The sequence below is a fragment of the Lutra lutra genome, chromosome 2 (assembly GCF_902655055.1).
Source record: "Lutra lutra chromosome 2, mLutLut1.2, whole genome shotgun sequence".
Classification (NCBI taxonomy): Eukaryota; Metazoa; Chordata; class Mammalia; order Carnivora; family Mustelidae; genus Lutra; species Lutra lutra.
In genome coordinates this window covers 119,742,582-119,765,313 of record NC_062279.1, presented here as the reverse complement: position 1 = coordinate 119,765,313, position 22,732 = coordinate 119,742,582, and the positions used below count along the sequence as shown (strand labels likewise).

General features: G+C 40.0%; 1 protein-coding gene across 4 annotated transcripts in view; it reads left to right on the top strand.

Annotated features, from left to right (window-relative positions):
- Positions 1–22,732, top strand: part of PRDM5 (PR/SET domain 5) — a 229,896-nt gene that overhangs the window by 11,814 nt on the left and 195,350 nt on the right. The gene's annotated exons all lie outside the window — the stretch shown is intronic.

Sequence of the window (22,732 nt, the reverse complement as noted above, 5' to 3'; positions counted from 1 at the left end):
TCTGCTTCAGTTTTTTGAAGCAGCTTCAGGAGAATAGGCATTATTTCTTCTTTGAAAGTTTGGTAGAATTCCCCAGGGAATCCGTCAGGTCCTGGGCTCTTGTTTTTTGGGAGGTTTTTGATCACTGCTTCAATCTCGTTACTGGATATCGGTCTATTCAGGTTATCAATTTCTTCCTGGTTCAATTTTGGGAGTTTATAGTTTCCCAGGAATGCATCCATTTCTTCTAGGTTGCTTAACTTATTGGCATATAACTGTTGATAATAACTTCTGGTGATTGTTTTACTTCCTTGGTGTTAGTTGTGATCTCTCCCTTTTCATTCATAATTTTATTAATTTGAGCTTTCTCTCATTTCTTTTGGATTAGTGTGGCCAATGGTTTATCGATCTTATTGATTCTTTCAAAAAACCAGCTTCTAGGATATCTACTGTATCTCTAGTTTCTACCTCATTGATCTCTGTTCTAATCTTGATTATTTCCCTTCTTAAGTGTGGAGTTGGTTTAATTTGTTGTTGATTCTCCAGTTCTTTAAAGTGTAGAGACAGCTGATGTATTCTGGATTTTTCAGTTTTTTTGAGGGAGGCTTGGATGGCTATGTATTTCGCCTTAGGACCGCCTTTGCTGTACCCCATAGGTTTTGGACTGAGGTGTCTTCATTCTCATTGGTTTCCATGAATTAAGTTCTTCTTTGATCTCCTGGTTGATCTACGCATTCTTAAGCAAGGTGGTCTTTAGCTTCCAGGTGTTTGAGTTCCTTCCAAACTTTTCCTTGTGATTGAGCTTCAGTTTCAAAGCATTGTGATCTGAGAATATGCAGGGAATAATCTCAGTCTTTTGGTATCGGTTGAGTCCTGATTTGTGACCCAGTATGTGGTCTATTCTTGAGAAGGTTCCATGTGCACTTGAGAAGAATGCATATTCTGTTGTTTTAGGGTGGAATGTTCTGTATATATCCATGAGGTCCATCTGGTCCAATGTGTCATTCAATGCTCTTGTTTCTTTATTGATTTTCTGCTTGGATGATCTGTCTATTACTGAGAGAGGCGTGTTAAGATCTCCTCCTATTAATGTATTCATATCAATATGACTCTTTGTCTTGATTAATAGTTTTCTTATGTAATTGGCTGCTCCCATATTGGGGGCATAGATATTTACAATTGTTAGATCATCTTGGTGGATAGTCCCTTTAAGAATTATGTAGTGTCCTTCTGTATCTCTGACTACAGTCTTTAGTTTAAAATCTAATTTATCTGATATGAGAATCAGTACCCCAGCCTTCTTTTGAGGCCCATTGGCATGAAAGATGCTTCTCCATCCCTTCACTTTCAGTCTGGGTGTATCTTTAGGTTCAAAATGGGTCTCTTGTAGACAACATATCGATGGGTCCTGTCCTTTTATCCAATCTGCAACCCTGTGTCATTTTATGGGCACATTTAGGCTATTCACATTGAGAGTGATTATTGATAGATACTTTTTTATTGACATAGTGTTTCCTTTGGAGTCATTCTTTCTGTAGATTGTCTCTATATTTCTGTTCAATGATATTCTTAGGATTTTTCCTCTTTTATAGAACCCCCCTTAATATTTCCTGCAGTGTTGGCTTGGTGGTTGCATACCCTTTAAAGCCTTGCCAGTCTTGGAAACTCTTTATCTCTCCATCTATTTTGACTGTCAGTTTTGCTGGATAAAGTATTCTTGGCTGCATGTTCTTCTCATTTAGTGCCCTGAATATATCTTGCCAGCCCTTTCTGGCTTGCCAGGTTTCTGTGGACAGATCTGACATTATTCTGATGGGCTTTCCTCTGTATATAAGGAGCTTCTTTATCCTAGTTGCCTTCAAAAGGGCCTGCCTACAATTATAATTCTTCATTCTTACAATTAGTTGTCTCGAGGACTTTCAAGAATCTATAATCTTGGGGGGAGACCGTTCTGCCTTTAGTACATGAACGTGGGTTGCATTCATGAGATTGGGAAAATTTTCATGGAGAACTTGTTCCACTATATTTTCTAGACTTCTTTCTTTCTCCTCCCCTTCAGGGATTCCAATCATTCTGATGTTGGAACGTTTCATGGCATCATTTATTTCCATGATTCTGTTTTCGTGGCTTCTAAGCTGTTTGTTCCAGGCTTCCTCCTGATCCTTTCTCTCTATCTGTTTGTCCTCCAGATCACTAATTCTATCTTCTGTCTCAGTTACCCTAGCTTTTAGAGTTTAGATTAGATTGGAACTCATTGAGAGCATTGTGAGCATCATCCCCAATGGCTTTCAGTTTTGCCCTAACATTGTGAACACTCCAACCTAGCTATTGCTTGGATAATTGTTAGCCTGAATTCCCTTTCTGACATATTGTCTATGTCAAAAGCCATTAGCTCTGTTGCAGAAGGCCCATCCTCTGTATTTTCCTTCTGTTGGCATTCCTCCTCTTAGTCATTTTGGTGAGAGATGGCTGAACGGATGTAGCTGGATGTATTGACCATGGTGCAGTCAGGGTGCACCCTGGAATGCTTCTGAGCAATCAAGAGTCCCCACCCAAATGAAAGAAAAAAGAAAGAGAGAAAGAAAAAAAGAAAAAGAAAAAAGAGAGAGAGAGAGAGGAAAAGAAAGATAAAAGAGAAGGCTCTGCCCAAATGGGCCCCAAGGTAAGATTTATGACGTATACAAACAAAAACAGACAAACAAAAAGACTGATAAAATTATATGACAAGAGAGAGAAAAATATATATATATATTAAAGCAAAAAAAAAAAGGGAACTTGTCAAAAAGAACCCCAAGTATAAGATTTTTTTTTAAATTTTTTTATTTTTTCAGCATAACAGTATTCATTATTTTTGCACCACACCCAGTGCTCCATGCAATCCGTGCCCTCTACAATACCCACCACCTGGTGCCCCCAACCTCCCACCCCCCACCCCTTCAAAATTCTCAGATCGTTTTTCAGAGTCCATAGTCTCTCATGGTTCACCTCCCCTTCCAATTTCCCTCAACTCCCTTATCCTCTCCATCTCCCCTTGTCCTCCACGCTATTTGTTATGCTCCACAAATAAGTGAAACCATATGATAATTGACTCTCTCTGCTTGACTTATTTCACTCAGCATAATCTCTTACAGTCCCGTCCATGTTGCTACAAAACTTGGGTATTCATCCTTTCTTTTTTCTTTTTTTTTTTTTTTTTTTACAGCTTTATAAACATATATTTTTATCCCCAGGGGTACAGGTCTGCGAATCGCCAGGTTTACACACTTCACAGCACTCACCATAGCACATACCCTCCCCAGTATCCATAACCCCACCCCCCTCTCCCAACCCCCTCCCCCCATCAACCCTCAGTTTGTTTTGTGAGATTAAGAGTCACTTAAGGTTTGTCTCCCTCCCAATCCCATCTGTTTCATTTATTCTTCTCCTACCCCCTCAACCCCCCATGTTGCATCTCCTCTCCCTCATATCAGGGAGATCATATGATAGTTGTCTTTCTCCGATTGACTTATTTCGCTAAGCATGATACCCTCTAGTTCCATCCACGTCGTCGCAAATGGCAAGATTTCATTTCTTTTGATGGCTGCATAGTATTCCATTGTGTATATATACCACATCTTCTTTATCCATTCGTCTGTAGATGGACATCTAGGTTCTTTCCATAGTTTGGCTATTGTAGACATTGCTGCTATAAACATTCGGGTGCACGTGCCCCTTCGGATCACTACGTTTGTATCTTTAGGGTAAATACCCAGCAGTGCAATTGCTGGGTCATAGGGTAGTTCTATTTTCAACATTTTGAGGAACCTCCATGCTGTTTTCCAGAGTGGTTGCACCAGCTTGCATTCCCACCAACAGTGTAGGAGGGTTCCCCTTTCTCTGGATCCTCGCCAGCATCTGTCATTTCCTGACTTGTTCATTTTAGCCATTCTGACTGGTGTGAGGTGATACCTCATGGTGGTTTTGATTTGTATTTCCCTGATGCCGAGTGATATGGAGCACTTTTTCATGTGTCTGTTGGCCATCTGGATGTCTTCTTTGCAGAAATGTCTGTTCATGTCCTCTGCCCATTTCTTGATTGGATTCTTTGTTCTTTGGGTGTTGAGTTTGCTAAGTTCTTTATAGATTTTGGACACTAGCCCTTTATCTGATATGTCATTTGCAAATATCTTCTCCCATTCTGTCAGTTGTCTTTTGGTTTTGTTCACTGTTTCCTTTGCTGTGCAAAAGCTTTTGATCTTGATAAAATCCCAATAGTTCATTTTTGCCCTTGCTTCCCTTGCCTTTGGTGATGTTCCTAGGAAGATGTTGCTGCGGCTGACGTCGAAGAGGTTGCTGCCTGTGTTCTCCTCGAGGATTTTGATGGATTCCTTTCTCACATTGAGATCCTTCATCCATTTTGAGTCTATTTTCGTGTGTGGTGTAAGGAAATGGTCCAGTTTCATTTTTCTGCATGTGGCTGTCCAATTTTCCCAACACCATTTATTGAAGAGGCTGTCTTTGTTCCATTGGTCATTCTTTCCTGCTTTGTCGAAGATGAGTTGACCACAGAGTTGAGGGTCCAATTCTGGGCTCTCTATTCTGTTCCATTGATCTATGTGTCTGTTTTTGTGCCAGTACCATGCTGTCTTGATGATGACAGCTTTGTAATAGAGCTTGAAGTCCGGAATTGTGATGCCACCAACTTTGGCTTTCTTTTGCAATATTCCTTTGGCTATTCGAGGTCTTTTCTGGTTCCATATAAATTTTAGGATTATTTGTTCCATTTCTTTGAAAAAAATGGATGGTACTTTGATAGGAATTGCATTAAATGTGTAGATTGCTTTTGGTAGCATAGACATTTTCACAATATTTATTCTTCCAATCCAGGAGCATGGAACATTTTTCCATTTCTTTGTGTCTTCCTCAATTTCTTTCATGAGTACTTGATAGTTTTCTGAGTATAGATTCTTAGTCTCTTTGGTTAGGTTTATTCCTAGGTATCTTATAGTTTTGGGTGCAATTGTAAATGGGATGGACTCCTTAATTTCTCTTTCTTCTGTCTTGTTGTTGGTGTAGAGAAATGCAACTGATTTCTGTGCATTGATTTTATATCCTGACACTTTACTGAATTCCTGTACAAGTTCTAGCAGTTTTGGAGTGGAGTCTTTTGGGTTTTCCACATATAGTATCATATCATCTGCAAAGAGTGATAGTTTGACTTCTTCTTTGCCGATTTGGATGCCTTTAATTTCCTTTTGTTGTCTGATTGCTGAGGCTAGGACTTCTAGTACTATGTTGAATAGCAGTGGTGATAATGGACATCCCTGCCGTGTTCCTGACCTTAGCGGAAAAGCTTTCAGTTTTTCTTCATTGAGAGTGATATTTGCGGTGGGTTTTTCATAGATGGCTTTGATAATATTGAGGTATGTGCCGTCTATCCCTACACTTTGAAGAGTTTTGATCAGGAAGGGATGCTGTACTTTGTCAAATGCTTTTTCAGCATCTATGGAGAGTATCATATGGTTCTTGTTCTTTCTTTTATTAATGTGTTGTATCACATTGATTGATTTGCGGATGTTGAACCAACCTTGCAGCTCTGGAATAAATCCTACTTGGTCGTGGTGAATAATCCTTTTAATGTACTGTTGAATCCTATTGACTAGTATTTTGGCGAGAATTTTTGCATCTGTGTTCATCAAGGATATTGGTCTGTAGTTTTCTTTTTTGTTGGGATCCTTGTCTGGTTTTGGGATCAAGGTGATGCTGGCCTCATAAAATGAGTTTGGAAGTTTTCCTTCTATTTCTATTTTTTGGAACAGTTTCAGGAGAATAGGAATTAGTTCTTCTTTAAATGTTTGGTAGAATTCCCCCGGGAAGCCGTCTGGCCCTGGGCTTTTGTTTGTTTGGAGATTTTTGATGACTGTTTCAATCTCCTTACTGGTTATGGGTCTGTTCAGGCTTTCTATTTCTTCCTGGTTCAGTTGTGGTAGTTTATATGTCTCTAGGAATGCATCCATTTCTTCCAGATTGTCAAATTTGTTGGCGTAGAGTTGCTCATAGTATGTTCTTATAATTGTCTGTATTTCTTTGGTGTTCGTTGTGATCTCTCCTCTTTCATTCATGATTTTATTTATTTGGGTCCTTTCTCTTTTCTTTTTGATAAGTCTGGCCAGGGGTTTATCAATCTTATTAATTCTTTCAAAGAACCAGCCCCTCGTTTCGTTGACTTGTTCTATTATTTTTTTGGTTTCTATTTCATTGATTTCTGCTCTAATCTTTATGATTTCTCTTCTCCTGCTGGGTTTAGGGTTTCTTTCTTGTTCTTTCTCCAGCTCCTTTAGGTGTAGGGTTAGCTTGTGTACCTGAGACCTTTCTTGTTTCTTGAGAAAGGCTTGTACCGCTATATATTTTCCTCTCAGGACTGCCTTTGTTGTGTCCCACAGATTCTGAACTGTTGTGTTTTTATTATCATTTGTTTCCATAAATTTTTTCAATTCTTCTTTAATTTCCTGGTTGACCCATTCATTCTTTAGAAGGATGCTGTTTAGTCTCCATGTATTTGGGTTCTTTCCAAATTTCCTCTTGTGATTGAGTTCTAGCTTTAGAGCAGTGTGGTCTGAAAATATGGAGGGAATGATCCCAATCTTTTGATACCGGTTGAGCCTTGAATTAGGATCAAGAATGTGATCTATTCTGGAGAATGTTCCATGTGCACTAGAGAAGAATGTGTATTCTGTTGCTTTGGGATGAAATGTCTGAATATATCTGTGATGTCCATCTGGTCCAGTGTGTCATTTAAGGCCTTTATTTCCTTGTTGATCTTTTGCTTGGATGATCTGTCCATTTCAGTGAGGGGAGTGTTAAAATCCCCTACTATTATTGTATTCTTGTCGATGTGTTTCTTTGATTTTGTTATTAATTGGTTTATATAGTTGGCTGCTCCCACGTTAGGGGCATAGATATTTAAAATTGTTAGATCTTCTTGTTGGACAGTTCCTTTGAGTATGATATAGTGTCCTTCCTCATCTCTTATTATAGTCTTTGGCTTAAAATCTAATTGATCTGATATAAGGATTGCCACTCGTGCTTTCTTCTGATGTCCATTAGCATGATAAATTCTTTTCCATCCCCTCACTTTAAACCTGGAGGTGTCTTCGGGTTTAAGATGAGTTTCTTGTAGGCAACATATAGATGGGTTTTGTTTTTTTATCCATTCTGATACCCTGTGTCTTTTGATTGAGGCATTTAGCCCATTAACATTCAGGGTAAGTATTGAGAGATATGAATTTAGTGCCATTGTATTGCCTGTAAGGTGACTGTTATTGTATATTGTCTCTGTTTCTTTCTGATCTACTACTTTTAGTGTCTCTCTTTGCTTAGAGGACCCCTTTCAATATTTCCTGTAGAGCTGGTTTGGTATTTGCAAATTCTTTCAGTTTTTGTTTGTCCTGGAAGCTTTTAATCTCTCCTTCTATTTTCAATGATAGCCTAGCTGGATATAGTATTCTTGGCTGCATGTTTTTCTCATTTAGTACTCTGAATATATCATGCCAGCTCTTTCTGGCCTGCCAGGTCTCTGTGGATAAGTCTGCTGCCAATCTAAGATTTTTACCATTGTACGTTACAGACTTCTTTTCCCGGGCTGCTTTCAGGATCTTTTCTTTGTCACTAAGACTTGTCAATTTTACTATTAGGTGACGGGGTGTGGACCTATTCTTATTGATTTTGAGGGGGGTTCTCTGAACCTCCTGAATTTTGATGCTTGTTCCCTTTGCCATATTGGGGAAATTCTCTCCAATAATTCTCTCCAATAATTCTCTCCAATATACCTTCTGCTCCCCTCTCTGTTTTCTCTTCTTCTGGAATCCCAATTATTCTAATGTTGTTTTGTCTTATGGTGTCACTTATCTCTCGAATTCTCCCCTCGTGGTCCAGTAGCTCTTTGTCCCTCTTTTGCTCAGCTTCTTTATTCTCTGTCATTTGGTCTTCTATATCGCTAATTCTTTTTTCTGCCTCATTTATCCTAGCAGTGAGAGCCTCCATTTTTGATTGCACCTCATTAATAGCTTTTTTGATTTCAGCCTGGTTAGATTTTAGTTCTTTTATTTCTCCAGAAAGGGCTTTTATATCTCCCGAGAGGGTTGCTTTAATATCTTCCATGCCTTTTTCAAGCCCGGCTAGAACCTTGAGAATCGTCAGTCTGAACTCTATATCTGACATATTACCAATGTCTGTATTGATTAGGTCCCTAGCCTTTGGTACTGCCTCTTGTTCTTTTTTTTGTTGTGAATTTTTCCGCCTTGTCATTTTGTCCAGATAAGAGTTTATGAAGGAGCAAGTAAAATACTAAAAGGGTGGCAACAACCCCAGGAAAATATGCTTTAGCCAAATCAGAAGAGATCCCAAATTGTGAGGGGGGAGAAATGGGATAAAAAGGGGTTCAGAAAGAAAAAAAAAAAAGAAACTATTAAAAAAATGAAAGCCGATAAAGAAAAAATATAAAAAGAAGAAAAACAAATATATATATATTAGATAAACTATTTAAAAAACGTTAAAAAAGAAAATGGTAAAAGTTAAAAATTTAGCAGAAGAAGAGAAAAAGAAAAAAAAATTGAAAAAGAAAAAAAAATAAATTAACTGCAAGGCTAAAAAAATCATGGGGAGAAAGCCATGAGTTCCGTGCTTTGCTTTCTTCTCCTCTGGAATTCCTCCGCTCTCCTTGGTATTGAAACTGCACTCCTTGGTTGGTGAACTTGGTCCTGGCTGGGTTTCCCGTTGATCTTCTGGGGGAGGGGCCTGTTGTAGTGATTCTCAAGCGTCTTTGCCCCAGGTGGAGTTGCACCGCCCTTACCCGGGGCCGCACTGAGTAATCCGCTTGGGTTTGCTTGCTTTCGGAGCTTTTGTTCCCTGAGCGCTTTCCGTAGAGTTCCGGAGGACGGGAATGAAGATGGCAGCCTCCCGGTCTCCGGCCCCGAGGAGCCGAGAGCCCGGGGCCCCACTCCTCAGTGCGCCCTCAGAGAACAGCGCCCAATGACTCCCGTCACCCTGGCCTCCGGCCGCGCTCCGAGCTGACCGAGCCTGCGACCGGTTCAAGGCAACCCCGAGCTGAGAGTCACTCCTCGGCTCTATCTCTGTAGCCGGCTTCCCCGTTCTAATACCGGTAAGCTCTGCGACACTCAGACACCCCCGATCCTTCTGCGACCCTGCGGGACCTGAGGCCGCGCTGACCCCGCCTGGGCTTCACCCCAGTTAAGTCTCTGGAGCGATGTCCCTCAGCGGAACAGACTTTTAAAAGTCCTGATTTTGCTCCGTTGCTCCGCCGCTTGCCGGGAGCCGGCCCCTCCCCCCTCAGTCTATCTTCCCATCGCTTTGGATTCACTTCTCTGCCAGTCCTACCTTTCAGATAGTGGTTGATTTTCTGTTTCTAGAATTGCTGTTCTTCTTCTCTTCAATCTCCCGTTGGATTTGTAGGTGTTTGCAATCTTTAGATAAGCTATTTAGCTGATCTCCTGCTACCCGAAGTAGTCTCAGCCTGCTACTTCTCCGCCATCTTGACTCCTCCCTCCCAAGTATAAGATTTATATACTATCAGGAAAAATACAAATACACAGAAACACTGGCAGAAGAAAAAGATGGGAGAGTGGTTATAAATTCTCAGTGTGGGCGAGGAAGGTTATTTTGATTCTTCCTGGATGTATCTTGATATCTTTGTTAAAGGACTCAACTTTCCTAAGTTAAAGGGGGATTAAAAATTGGTTTTCCTATAGGGGTAGCATTGATTCGGGAAAGGGGATTATCTTGAAGTTTAACTCTATATGAATATTAAAAAATAAAAATAAAAAAACTAAACTAAACTAAAATTAAAAAAAAATCAAAAAATAGAAAAACAAAAGAAAAACATGGGTATATGTATTCAGGGTAAAAGGTTATTATGGAATTTGATGTACTGGACATCTTATTGTGATGGTAAATAGGTTAAAAAATTATCTTTATAAAAAACAATGAACCAGAATAGTGGGAAGGAATTAAAAATAAAAGTTGTATCTATGAAGTAGTGATGGTGGTTCTCTTGTTGTCTTTTTTTTTTTCTTCCTTTTTTTCCTGGTTGGCTTTCTGTGGGAGGGGCCTACCACGTGGGTTTTCAGGCAATGTTCCTTGAGTTAAGTACTCCCATTCCCTCAAGCGGGTGGGCTCTGAGGAAACTGGTTTTTTAGGCTTTTGTTCTCTGGAAGTTTTTTTTTTTTTTTTAAGATTTTATTTATTTATTTGACAGAGGAAGATTAGAAGTAGGCAGAGAGGCAGGCAGAGAGAGAGAGAGAGAGAGAGAGAAGCAGGCTCCCTGCTGAGCAGAGAGCCCGATGCGGGGCTTGATCCCACGACCCCAAGATCATGACCTGAGCTGAAGGCAGTGGCTTAACCCAGTGAGCCACCCAGGCGCCCCTCTCTGGAGGTTTTTATGTTTGTTTGTTCGTTTTTTTTTTTTTTTTTTTTTTTCCTCTCCTTGGCAGCTTTTGATGGTTTTTGGAGGTTTAGAGGAAAGCAAACTGCACCCCGACCTCCCTCTCAGAGAGAAGCCTCAGTCTATTCCCCTCTGGGTGCCTCAGAGCACATAAGTTCCCCCTCGGCTGCTGGCAGAGCACGTTCCGAGTCGTGGTCCCTGGGGACGCAGGAACTCCTGCTTGTACCCAAAACCACGACAGTGGTGCCTGTCTGGGCAGCTCCGGACCGCCAGAGAGGTTCCAAGCATGATCGCACACTGAGATTTTCCCACTGGCCCTGGGCTGGGAGTACCTGGTCTTTCCGGATCTGAGAGTGCTGGGCTGGCGCCTGTGCACACCTCTCTCGGGAGGACGCGGGGTGCGACTCGGACTCTGATAGCACAGCACGGCACTTGCGTGGGGACTGCAAAAAGGCTCCCAGACTGGCGAGGCTCCCAGCCCCTCACGGGAGCTAGACCCCATGCACTCTCAGGCGCGCTGGTGGCTCAGGGACCAAGACCTGGTTTCTCCGCTGCACTCTCTCTGGCTCATTGCCAGGGGTGGCTGTCCTGGGTCTGGGGACTTAAGCTCCTGTCCCTAACCACCCCGATTCCCACAATTTTCCCCCGCAATCCTTTGCTCTTTTTGAGTGCTTTCAACCAGACTCCAAGTTAATGCTGGTCCCCAGATGCAGGGCACTCTCTTATTAGGGGTATTACTTTCCAGTGGGTCGCCTTTGGTGGCTCCCTCCCCTTTTTGTTTATCTTCCGATATCAGTCCGACGTTCCCACTCTGCTTTACCTTCCCACTGGAGTCTTCTGCCCCCGTAGAGATCCAGAAGTGTTTAATTTTGATCTCAGGCTGATTTCATGGGTGATCGGAGTTCTTTGGTAGGTAATCAGCTCACTTTAGGGTACAGGTTGAAATGGCACCTTCTCCTACTTCCCTGCCATCTTGTCTCCCTCCAAGTCTAAGGATTTTAACTTGAGAAGTTTGAAGGGTTGGATTGTCCATCAGCAGCTGAGACTGATCTTGATTGTGGGTGGAGCAGACTTGAAGGGGGAGGATCAGGAACTCAGATGAAGGCAAATGAATTTTAAGGTTTCTGTTAGACCACAGGCAGACGTGTCAAAGAGGAGGCGAGATACAGTAGTTAAACTTGCAAATCCTCCTTCCTATCCCTTATGCCATTATTTTCATCTATTTTATTGTATGTTATAAACCTTACATTTTTACTATATTCCCTTTAGCTCATCAGTCGACTTTCAGAGCAATTAAAAAATAAGAGAAAGTGTCTTCCTTATTTATCTATATATAAATTTTAACATTTCTGGAGCTCTTAACTATTTTGTTTTGAAATAAGTTTCTGTCTGGTATCATATTCCTTATGCCTGATCCATATTCTTTGAACATTTCTTTTTTTTTTTTTAAAGATTTTATTTATTTATTTGATAGAGATCACAAGCAGGCAGAAAGGCAGGCAGAGAGAGAGAGAGAGGAGGAAGCAGGCTTGCTGCTGAGCAGAGAGCCCGACGCGGGGCTCGATCCCAGGACCCTGAGACCATGACCTGAGCCGAAGGCAGAGGCTTTAACCCACTGAGCCACCCAGGCGCCCCTCTTTGAACATTTCTAATATCACAGTTTGCTGGCAATTAATTTTCTCAGTTTTTGGTTGTCTGAAAAAGTATTTTCCTATGTTCCCAAGGTTGACAGTTTTTTTTTTTTTCCCCATTACATTATAGATGTTGCTTATTTCTTTTTGTTTGTTTGTTTGTTTTGGCTTACATAGTGTCTGATTAGAATTCTGCTCTAAGTCTTACTTTGCACATAATGTCTTTTTTTTCCCCTCACTTTCAAGATTTTTCTAGTTTTCTTTGTATTTTAGAAGTTTAAATATGACGTGTCTGTGATTAAAAAACTTCTTTAATATGTGGTTTGATGTCTTTTATCATTTTGTAGTTTATTGGCCTTTTGTATTATAGTTTAGGAAAGATACTCTTTTTAAATTCTTGCTGGATATTTAACTTTTAAAGTTTTCAAAAGAATGGCTTTTTTTTTTTAAGATTTATTTTTAAATAAATAAGAGGGAGAGGGAGAGAGAATCTTAAGCAGGCTCCGCACTGAGCATTGAGATACACATGGCGCTCAATCCCACCACCCTGAGATTATGACCTGAGCTGAAACCAAGAGCTGGAGGTTTACCCACCTTTGTCACCCAGGTGCTCTAAAATTAATGGCATTTAAAAAATATTTTTACTTTTATTTTTATTTTATTTTGCTTTATTTCAAGTTTTTACTTAAATTCTAGTTAGTGAACATGTGGTAAAATCGGTTTCAGGTGTAGAACTTGGTAATTCATCACTTATATATAACACCCAGTGCTCTACACAAGTGCCCTCTGTAACAGCCATCACCCATTTAGGCTCTCTCCTGCCCATCTCCCCCCATCAACCCTCAGTTTTTTCTCCATAATTAAGAGTCTCTTACGGTTTGCTTCCCTCTCTCTCTTTCTTTTCTTTTCCCTTCCCTTATGTTCATCTGTTTTGTTTCTTAAATTCCACAGTAAGTGACATCATATGGTATTTGTCTTCCTCTGACTTATTTCGCTTACCATAATGCTTTCTACTTCCATCCATGTCATTGCAAAATGGCAAGATTTCATTCTTTTTGGTGATGGAGTAATATTCTGCTGCGTATATATGTTTATACATATATGTATATATACACATATATATACCACATCTTCTTTATCTATTCGTCAATCGATAGAAATTTGGACTCTTTCCATAGTTCGGCTATTGTTAATAAGGGTGTTGTAAATATCAGGATGCATGTTCCCCTTTGAATGTTGAAAACCCAAAAGATTCCACTTACTATTTATATTACTTAATCTGTCCAGTTTTGAAAGAGAGATTTTAAAGTCTCCCACTTTAGTTCTTCGTATGTATGTAATATACATATGTATTATATAGTAGATATATATCTTTTTTGGTGAAAAGTTGGCTAATTTTTAAATTATTTTGATAAAATATACATAGCTTAAAATTGGCCATTTTAACCATTTTTTTATTGAACTATAATTAGCATACAGCCTTTTATTAGTTTAAGGTATACAACAGATTGATTCAACCACTCTGTACATTACTCAGTACTCACCACAATAAGTGTAATCATGTCAGTTACCATACATCATTATTACAGTATTATTGACTGTAATACCCGTGCTGTATTTTTTACCTTCATGACTTATTTTATAACTGAAAGTTTGGGCATATTTAGTATTTTTTAAATTTTTTTTTAAATTTATTTATTTGACAGACAGAGATCACAAGTAGGCAGAGAAGCAGGCAGAGAGAGAGGGGGAAGCAAGCTCCCTGCTGAGCGGAGAGCCTGATGTGGGGCTCGATCCCAGGACCCTGAGATCATGACCTGAGCCGAAGGCAGAGGCTTAAACCACTGAGCCACCCAGGTGCCCCCCATATTTAGTATTTTTATACTTCTGTTTTCTTACTCTTTTATCTTCTTCATAAAAATGTTTTTTTATTACTGTATAATAATTACTATATAATTCTGTTTACTGCATTCAGCAATTAACTTAATTCTTGTCTGAAAGCGACACTGTTGCCTTTTTTTTTGTATCTCTATCTATTCATTTAAATTCACTTTTATCATTTTCTTTTATATTTTATAATCGTGTAGCTAGATTATATTTCATAATTCAGTATTACAGTCTCATTTAATAAGAGAATTTAACTCCTTCATATTTAGGTTAATGGCTGCAATAGCTGATTTCATTCTTGTCATCTTTCTTTATGCTCTTTACTTATTTTATATTGTAACTTATTTTATAATTTTCCTTATTTTGCTGTCTGTTCAAGTCACTGTTCATTCTTTTTTTGCCTCTAATTACTTTGTTAATTCTACTCCTTTAATGATTTACTTACTCTTTCCCTGTTTCACAGTCAGATGGATGATTTTTTTGTCTGATAGGTAGAGCTTAGCTATTTTCCCCACAAAAACACAGTTTCTTCTATGAGGTGTTCTGTTGCCCTCTCTCTTCCCTCTTCTTCTTCCCTCCCCTGCTACCCCACATGGTGTGCAACTTTTGGGGATGGTTTTGCCTTCTTGCTGTTCTTCCCAAACAATCCTTAGGTTCCCATGAAATGGTGTGTTACTTAATAAAATATCTTTGAAAAGTATATCCCTGTTGTTTCAGGAGTTGTTAGTTAACCCTACATAGTCTAAATACTCTCTTAATTGTCATTCATTTGTATGCCTATGCCAGCTACTCATTTTTTTTTTCCTTGCCATTTTTTTTCCTTTGTTCTGGTTCATTTGTTTAGTTGGAGACTTTTTGTGATTCTTTTTCTCATCATCATGTGGCTAATATTCTCTCTGAATCTGTGTATATCATCAAGTAGCTCTTCCTCCACCTGACTATAAAGGATTTCCTGACTGGGTGAGTGATTTTCAGGTTAGTCTATTTCTCTTTCAGCTCATTCTCTAAAAATATTTAGTTGGAAAATCATGGCTTTTGTTTGTTTTTTTCCCTGTTAAAAGTGTGTGTGTGTGTGTGTGTGTTTGAATACTCTACTTGAATCTCTTTAAATTCCCTTCTTCTCTTGAGGTATTTTTTTTTTTAAGATTTTATTTATTTTTTTGACAGACAGAGATCACAAGTAGACAGAGGGGTGGGCAGAGAGAGAGGAGGAAGCAGGCTCCCTGCTGAGCAGAGAGCCCCATTCGGGGCTCCATCCCAGCACCCTGGGATCATGACTTGAGCTGAAGGCAGAGGCTTTAACCCACTGAGCCACCCAGGTGCCCCTTGAGGTGTTCCTTTTAATTAAAGTATTCTGTCTCCTGCAGAAGTTCTATTTTACAGAGTGTGGTTCTCATTCTTCCTTTCTCTCTCAGGAAGCTGGGCCTCTTTGTATAGGCAGTCTGCCTTGGTTGTTTTTTTTTATTTTTGTTTTTGTTTTTTTTTTTAAAGATTTTATTTATTTATTTGACAGAGAGAGATCACAAGTAGACGGAGAGGAAGGCAGAGAGAGAGAGAGAGAGAGAGAGGGAAGGAGGCTTCCTGCTGAGCAGAGAGCCAGATGTGGGACTCGATCCCAGGACCCTGAGATCATGACCTGAGCCGAAGGCAGCGGCTTAACCCACTGAGCCACCCAGGCGCCCCTGCCTTGGTTGTTTTACTGAAGCCCAAGATCAGGGGTTAGAAAACCCTCTGTGGTGTCAGTCCTTCCTTATATGCAAAGGGGTCTGTATTGCCATGAACCTGCTGTCATTTCCCTGTTCCTTGGCTGTCTGGTCTCCTTGTACTTTCCTGCACTGCAAGCCTGGAGAAGACTGGGCTGTGGCCCCCTCCCCCATCTCTGCATTCTCTAGTTTCCAGCCCTCAGTGCTGGCTCTCCTGCTGTTTTCCAGTTTATTACTTAGTCCACTGGAGAAAATGCCTCACACATGTTCTTTGCCAGAACCTAAGGCTTCACTTAGGTTCGGTTGACCAGACATGCTAGTAGCAGTTGTTTTGCTCAGGAGAAGCAAGTAGCTTAGGGTTGGAGTTAACAGGAAGGTGCTCTATGCAAGGCACCATATACCCAGGATCTCTTCTTCCTCACAATTCTCTGGCATTTCCCATTTCATTTTTATTTTATAAGGGACTCGTTTCATAAAGAATGATTCTGTTATGTCTTGGGTACTAGTGCATTTCTTTTCCTTGACATTTGTTCTATCAGCTGAGAGTGATAGAGACAACTACAGTAATCTAAACCTTGGGGTTATGTTCTCCCTATTACAAGAAGTTGGCATGTAGGCATTTACTGCTATCAGTTCAGTGGCTTAAGATGTTGGGGTGGAACTGTTTGCATTCTCTTAGCCTCCAGGTGGCTGCTTTAGCTCCAGCTATCATGCTTTTATTCCAGGTGGGGAGAAAGAGGTAGTAACCATGGCCCTAAGTTATGCTTGCCAGCTGACTTAGCTCTTTTGTTAAGAGCTTTTGTGGTGGCTCATATAATGGTTTCTGCTTGCATGTTGTTAGCTCTCTTCCCTATTTAAGTGGGAAGCTGGTAAATGTAGTTTTTCTACCTATATACATTAGTACCTTCAACAAGGTCAGCATTGCCGTACTAAGGAGTATGGATATAGTGAGGCGATTTGTCTCTGCCCTGATAGTCATAGTAGAGAAAAAAGATTGGCTATTTTTCATACTGAACTTTTTAGAAACACACTTTGCTGAAGGCCTAATTGTACTGCAAGAGCAACACATGCATAGTAGTTTAACACTGAAATATAATTATGTTCCAAGTGGGACCCTAGACTTCTTCTGTGAAAAATTACCGTTATTTCACATATGAATGATTCAACTGCAATTGATTCACTTTAATATAATTTATTTCATTTTTAGGTATATTTTTTTAATTCGCTGAGCCAGTTCAAAGTAATTACAGACATTACGATAATTTTTTCCCTCAATATTTCTGTATGAGGACATTCTCCTAAATAGCCATAATATCATTTTAACATCCAACAAAAATAACAGTAATTTCCTAACGTCTTCTAATTCCAGCCCATATTCAAATTACTCCAGTTGCCTCCAAAATGTTTTTATAGCTGTTTGGTTTTTGAACCAGGATCAAATCAGGGACCACCGATTACTTTTGGTTATGTCCATCAGATCTCTTAACTGTCTCTCTTTTCCTGTTCCCCTTTTTAATAATAGTGGCTTTCTGAGGAGATCAGGCTAATTGTAGAGTATCTCACAATCTGGATTTATCTGATTGTTTTCCCAGGGCTTTATTTAATGTAAATATTTCTCTTTCTTCTGTATTTTGTCAAATCTGGAAGTTAGGTATAGATTATTTTACTTTTTTTTTTTTTTTTTAAATGCACTGATGTTGTATATTAAGCACTTCTCCCTATCCTCAGGAAACTTTTTACATTGCAATAAACAATGCAGTTTTATCAGTAGGCATCATCGGAAGCATCCACCTCACTCTCATATGTGTTTTATCCATGTGTTCTCTTGCTGGCTGGCTCAGATCTCCCCAGCTGCTGGGTGAGAGACAGGACAAGGGGGAAGAGGTCTGCGGGTGTTCACTTGCCCTTTTGCCTCTGGAGGTGCCTGGAGAGTTCAGCAAACACCCCTCTTACGTTCCTATGTCCACACTGGGGAATGAAGGGCTAGAATGGTTTACTTAAGACTGCATTCTAGCAGGGGGTATATAATGTCTTGTTTTTCCCACTGTTAGTAATGCCGACACTGGGGTAACGTAATTTTTCCATTTAAAGGGACCTTGTGCTTAAACTAGTAATCTGTGAGCTGATACTAGATAATCATCTATTTCACCATCAACCTTTTACCTAATGGTCTTAGCATCCGTTGATGACCCTTGCCTGAATCAGTTAAATTTTTAGGGATTTCAAAATGGTGATTGCATTCAAATAAATGGTGCTTCTTTATTTATAAATTAGCATTCCTCTGTAAAGAAGAGCTTTCCCTCTATTTGCTGTTGTCTGCTTCTCACGAACTAGGATATTATTGGGAAGGTAGGACAAAATGTTAGTTCTTTTTTCCTCTACTAATTTTTAAAAAGGATTTCATTTATTTATTTGAGAGAGAGCCTGAGGGTATGTACTAAAGGGCTGAGGGAGAGGGAGAAGCAGGCCCCCCACTGAGCAGGGACCCCCCCCCCCCCCAACATAGGGCTCCATCCCAGGGCGTTGGGATCATGACCTTAGCTGAAGGCAGACACTCAACCAACGGATTCACCCAGGAGCCCCTTTCCCTCTAATAATTTTAACAAGTTGTTACCTTCCAATGATGGCACATGATGTTTAAATTTTTTTCTTTCTCAGAAAATCATTAAGAATTAATGTGTTAATGTGTTTCAGTCAATTACTGTTTTGTTCTCTTTGATTTCTCAGATTGTTTTATTTGGGCCTGGGGAAGCTCTTTCTAATAGTATTTAAGAGCTGGAAGGAATCTTAAAAATCAGGTGCTCTAAATCCCTACCTTTTATAGGTGAGGAAACCAAAGCTTAGAAGTTCGTGACATCCTAATGTGTCACAGCTGATTAGCTGTGCAGAGCAGGGATCAGGGTCCAGATCTCTGGAAGCCTCAGCTAGTGCTTTTCTCACTGTTCTGAGACAGAGATCTGCAGTAAATCTTGCTTTCAACTTCTTACCAATATTAAACAAAATGAGAGAAAATGGCTCATGTATAATCATACATTTTTTGTTTATTAAAAGTTATTGTCTAGTCCAGTGGGTGGCCTATTGGGTAGATCCATTAACTGCCTTGTTTAGAAACAGCAGAGAAGACCATTGCAGGCTGGGAACTGGGCAGGTCTGAGATGTGTTTGCCTTGACCATTTCACTGTCTACAGGTTGAATTTGTCTTGTGGTCACACTTTGATCTGCAGAGTTTTGAAAACTTGGAATTCATTGCCAACTTAGAAAAGTAGTGATTTCGTGTACATGTTTGAGTTGTCAGCGTCTCCAAAATACTTGTAGATACCTAGCAGCATTGTGATACAGCAATATTTGATTACAGTAGAAAAGCTTGAGTGGTCCTGTCTTCCCAGCTTGCCTCCCAGTCCTTTCCTTTTTTTTTTTTTTTTAAAGATTTTATTTATTTATTTGAGAGAGAATGAGTGAGAGAGAACATGAGAGAGAAGAAGGTCAGAGGGAGAAGCAGACTCCCCAAGGAGCCGGGAGCCTGATGCGGGACTCGATCCTGGAAGTCCGGGATCATGACCTGAGCCGAAGGCAGCCGCTCAACCAACTGAGCCACCCAGGCGCCCTCCCAGTCCTTTCCTAACATGTCCTTTACATGTTCGTTATTGGATGACAGATCCTGCGCTGCTCTCGGGCCTGACCTTGTAAGCATTTGAGATAGTGACCCCTTAGAGAGTGACCTCTTGACATAAAGAATCCTAGGAAAATTCTTGGCAATGAAGGTAACGTCAATAATGTTAAAATCACACATGAACAGCAAGAAGACAGTACAGCTGACAGTCTTCCTGCTGCTAATAGATCAACAGCTTAGTTAAAGAGACTAAAACCAATGATCTCAGCCAAAATTTTTTGAATTTTCAAGAAGATATAGTTTGAAATACTGGTTTTCTTCCTGTCATTGGTTGTAAACCTACCTTTGGTGTTAGTTATGCTAATGCATATGTATATATAATTTTTATTATAATGAATCATATGAAAAATTTTCATTTTGTAGGTTGAAAATGTCAAATATTGGTAATTTCATATTGTTCAACTAAAAAAACGTAATCACATATAGATGGGGTGTGTACCCCAAATCTTCTTTTTACAGGTGGGTTACCCAAGCAGATTTGAAGCCCACTGAGGTAGAAGAGGCTTACTCTTAGGTTAGACTTTGCATGGGAAATGGTTAGTGAATAAAGCAGAATATGCAATAAAATTACAATAAGAAGAAAGTGCAGTTTGTATGGCAGAAACAAGGATGAACAAGGAGTTAGAAAAGGGGTGGATAGCATGGTAGGATCCTTAGGGAGATCTTCAGAGTGAGAGTGGGTCCAGTAAGTACAAAATTTCCTCTAAAGTCAAATATAAATTGTTTTAATTATTTGTACTTTTTTCATATCATAAGCACTAAGGATAATTAAGAGTTGGCTATTTACATTTTTGTAGTCTTGCAGCTACAGAAACTCAAGTTTAGTTGATCAGATCATGCTAATATGCTCACTGGCCTACTTAGAAATTTGCCTTCTCTTTGTATGTTTTTTTTTTTCTTTGTATGTTTTTATGTCAGTGTTTCTCAAACTGGATAGCAAGCTATTAATGAGTCGTGAAGTTAACTTATTGGGTCAGAGCTGGTATTTTTGAAAAAGTGAAGTGAAAGTGCATAGCATACTGGAAGAGTAAGGGTAGTATTGTTTCAAGAAATTTATATTTTAGCTTTATGTGTGTGTTTCAGTGTGTTCATGTGACTGTGCCAAGTTGCGATACAAAATGTATTTCTTACTGTGGGTTGAAGAAAAAAGTTGAAAACCATTTTATTCTAGTTTGGTATTTTGAGTTTAGGATAGAATGCTTGTTCACTGTTAATAGTGAGGCTTTAAAATCAAGAGTCCTGATTCGTATTTTGAATTTTCAGATCTGTAATTCTTTTAATAATCTTGCTAGACACCTAACCAAGCAGTCTTTTTAACCGATTCCAGTGCCTTTATTTGGGTTCCCATCCCTCATCTTCAGTCCTTTGAACACTGCTGACTTGATTTTTTTTTTTTCCCCTTCCCAATTTGTACTGCAGGGAGAAACTGACTGGCATGGGTAGATCAGTTGCATTAGAAAGTGTGCACTTAGATTATTATCTTCTGTAATGATTGAGAAACTCTAAATATGTGGTTAGGTGGAGTGAAAAGGTGAACTACCTGCATTAATACCAAATCCTCAGATTTATAACCAAAAACACACCTTATTTTTTGGTCTGTCTTCCACATTGGCTTTAACAGCAGTCCGTCAGTTTCTTCACAAGAGTCCATGTATTGAGTGACTACTATGAGCAAGGCAAGGATGGCCCACGTAGTTGTTAAAGGTTGTAGTTAATGGAAAGTGAGAAGAGAGGGGTGAGCTGCCTGGGCACTGGGTCATCCAGTTATTGTGAGGGTTTTGAGTGGTGGTGTGGTGAAGCAGACAGTGCCTGAGCAGAACAAACCAGTGGTTCCTAAGCTTTTCTCTGATCTTTGCTGGGTGGTTGACCTTATCAAGTAGGTTATTTAAACTGTTTGATTCTCCATGTCCTTCACTGTTAAATGGGGAAATTCCCACATAGAGTTATTTGGAGTGTGACCCATAGTAGTTCACGTATTATGTATTAATTATATTAAATGTATTAATTCCCCTCCCCTAGTCTTTCATTTCTTTTTTTTTTTTTTTAAAGATTTTATTGATTGATTGAGAGAGCACTTGAGCCCACGCAAGTGTGCCTATGTGCGAGGTGGGGATGCAAATGTCAGGGGGTAGAGAGAGGGAGAAAGAATCTCAAGCTGACTCTACTCGGAGTGCAGAGCCTGACACAGAGCTCTATCTCACGACCCAGAGAATGTGACCCGAGCCTAAATGGGGAGTCAGATGCTTAACAGACTGAGCCACATAGGTGCCTCGTTTCTTCAATTACTTATACAGCTTTCCTTAACTGCCATTAAATAGTGATAAGGTCCCATGTTGAGGTGAAAAATGACTGCTTTTAAAAGGAAAGCATCTTTGGGGCCATGGTAGCTGCCTGAGAATTGATGCCTAGTGCTTAGTCTTAGCATGAAGTGGCTAGTGAGGCAGGAAGAATGGAAGAAGCAGAGCTAGCTTCCAGCCTCTGAAATTTGCTTGCTAAACTTTGTATTAATAACTCCATGTTACTATAAATAGCAGTCTTTCTGTTTCTTTGGTCTGCTTGTGCCTGGGCTATTTAGGATTATAATCTTGATTTGGGGAATCTCTATAGCTATTTTTTGGCCCTAAATTAACATTAAAGAATGCATTTTCTGGGTGCTGCCATTTTGATAGCTTCTCAGGACCCCTTATCTTTATTTGTAGAATGAAGGGCTGGGTTAGTTAGCTGTAATTCCTTTAAGCTTTAACATGTTACTATTTCCAGGGGTTAGGTTTTCTATTGTTCATTAAGTTCATTCCTGAAAGCATTGCTTTGGTTGGTGGTTGCTTTTCCCTCCAACAGTATTTATCAAGTTCCCCGGAGATTTTTTTTTTTTTAAGATTATTTATTTATTTATTTGACAGAGATCACAAGTAGGCAGAGAGGCAGGCAGAGAGAGAGAGAGAAAGGAGGAAGCAGGCTCCCCGCTAAGCAGAGAGCCCGATGTGTGGGGCTCGATCCCAGGACCCTGGGATCATAACCTGAGCCAAAGGCAGAGGCTTTAACCCACTGAGCCACCCAGGTGCCCCACTGTGGAGATTTTGTTGGAGTTTTCTTCGTCTTAGGAAGGGAAGGGTTCCACTGAAGACTAGCATAGGCGGGTTTGGAGGACTCTCAGGAAGGCACACATGGCTCTGTGTTCTCTGCACACATTTTGCAGAAGGTGTGGCTGGACAAACCCAGCCCCACTCCGTGGCTCTCCAAACTCTGCTTTGGTTGCCTTTGTTGAGAATACAGTGTCTCTTGCCCTGGAACTTGACTCACAAGCAACTGCAGGAGCCAGCCCCTGGTGCTTCTCACCTGGGAAACTGAAAATGCAGCTCCCCATGCCCTACTCGAGCGAGTCTGATTCTAATAAGCCCAGGATTCTGAATTTGAAATAAGTGTC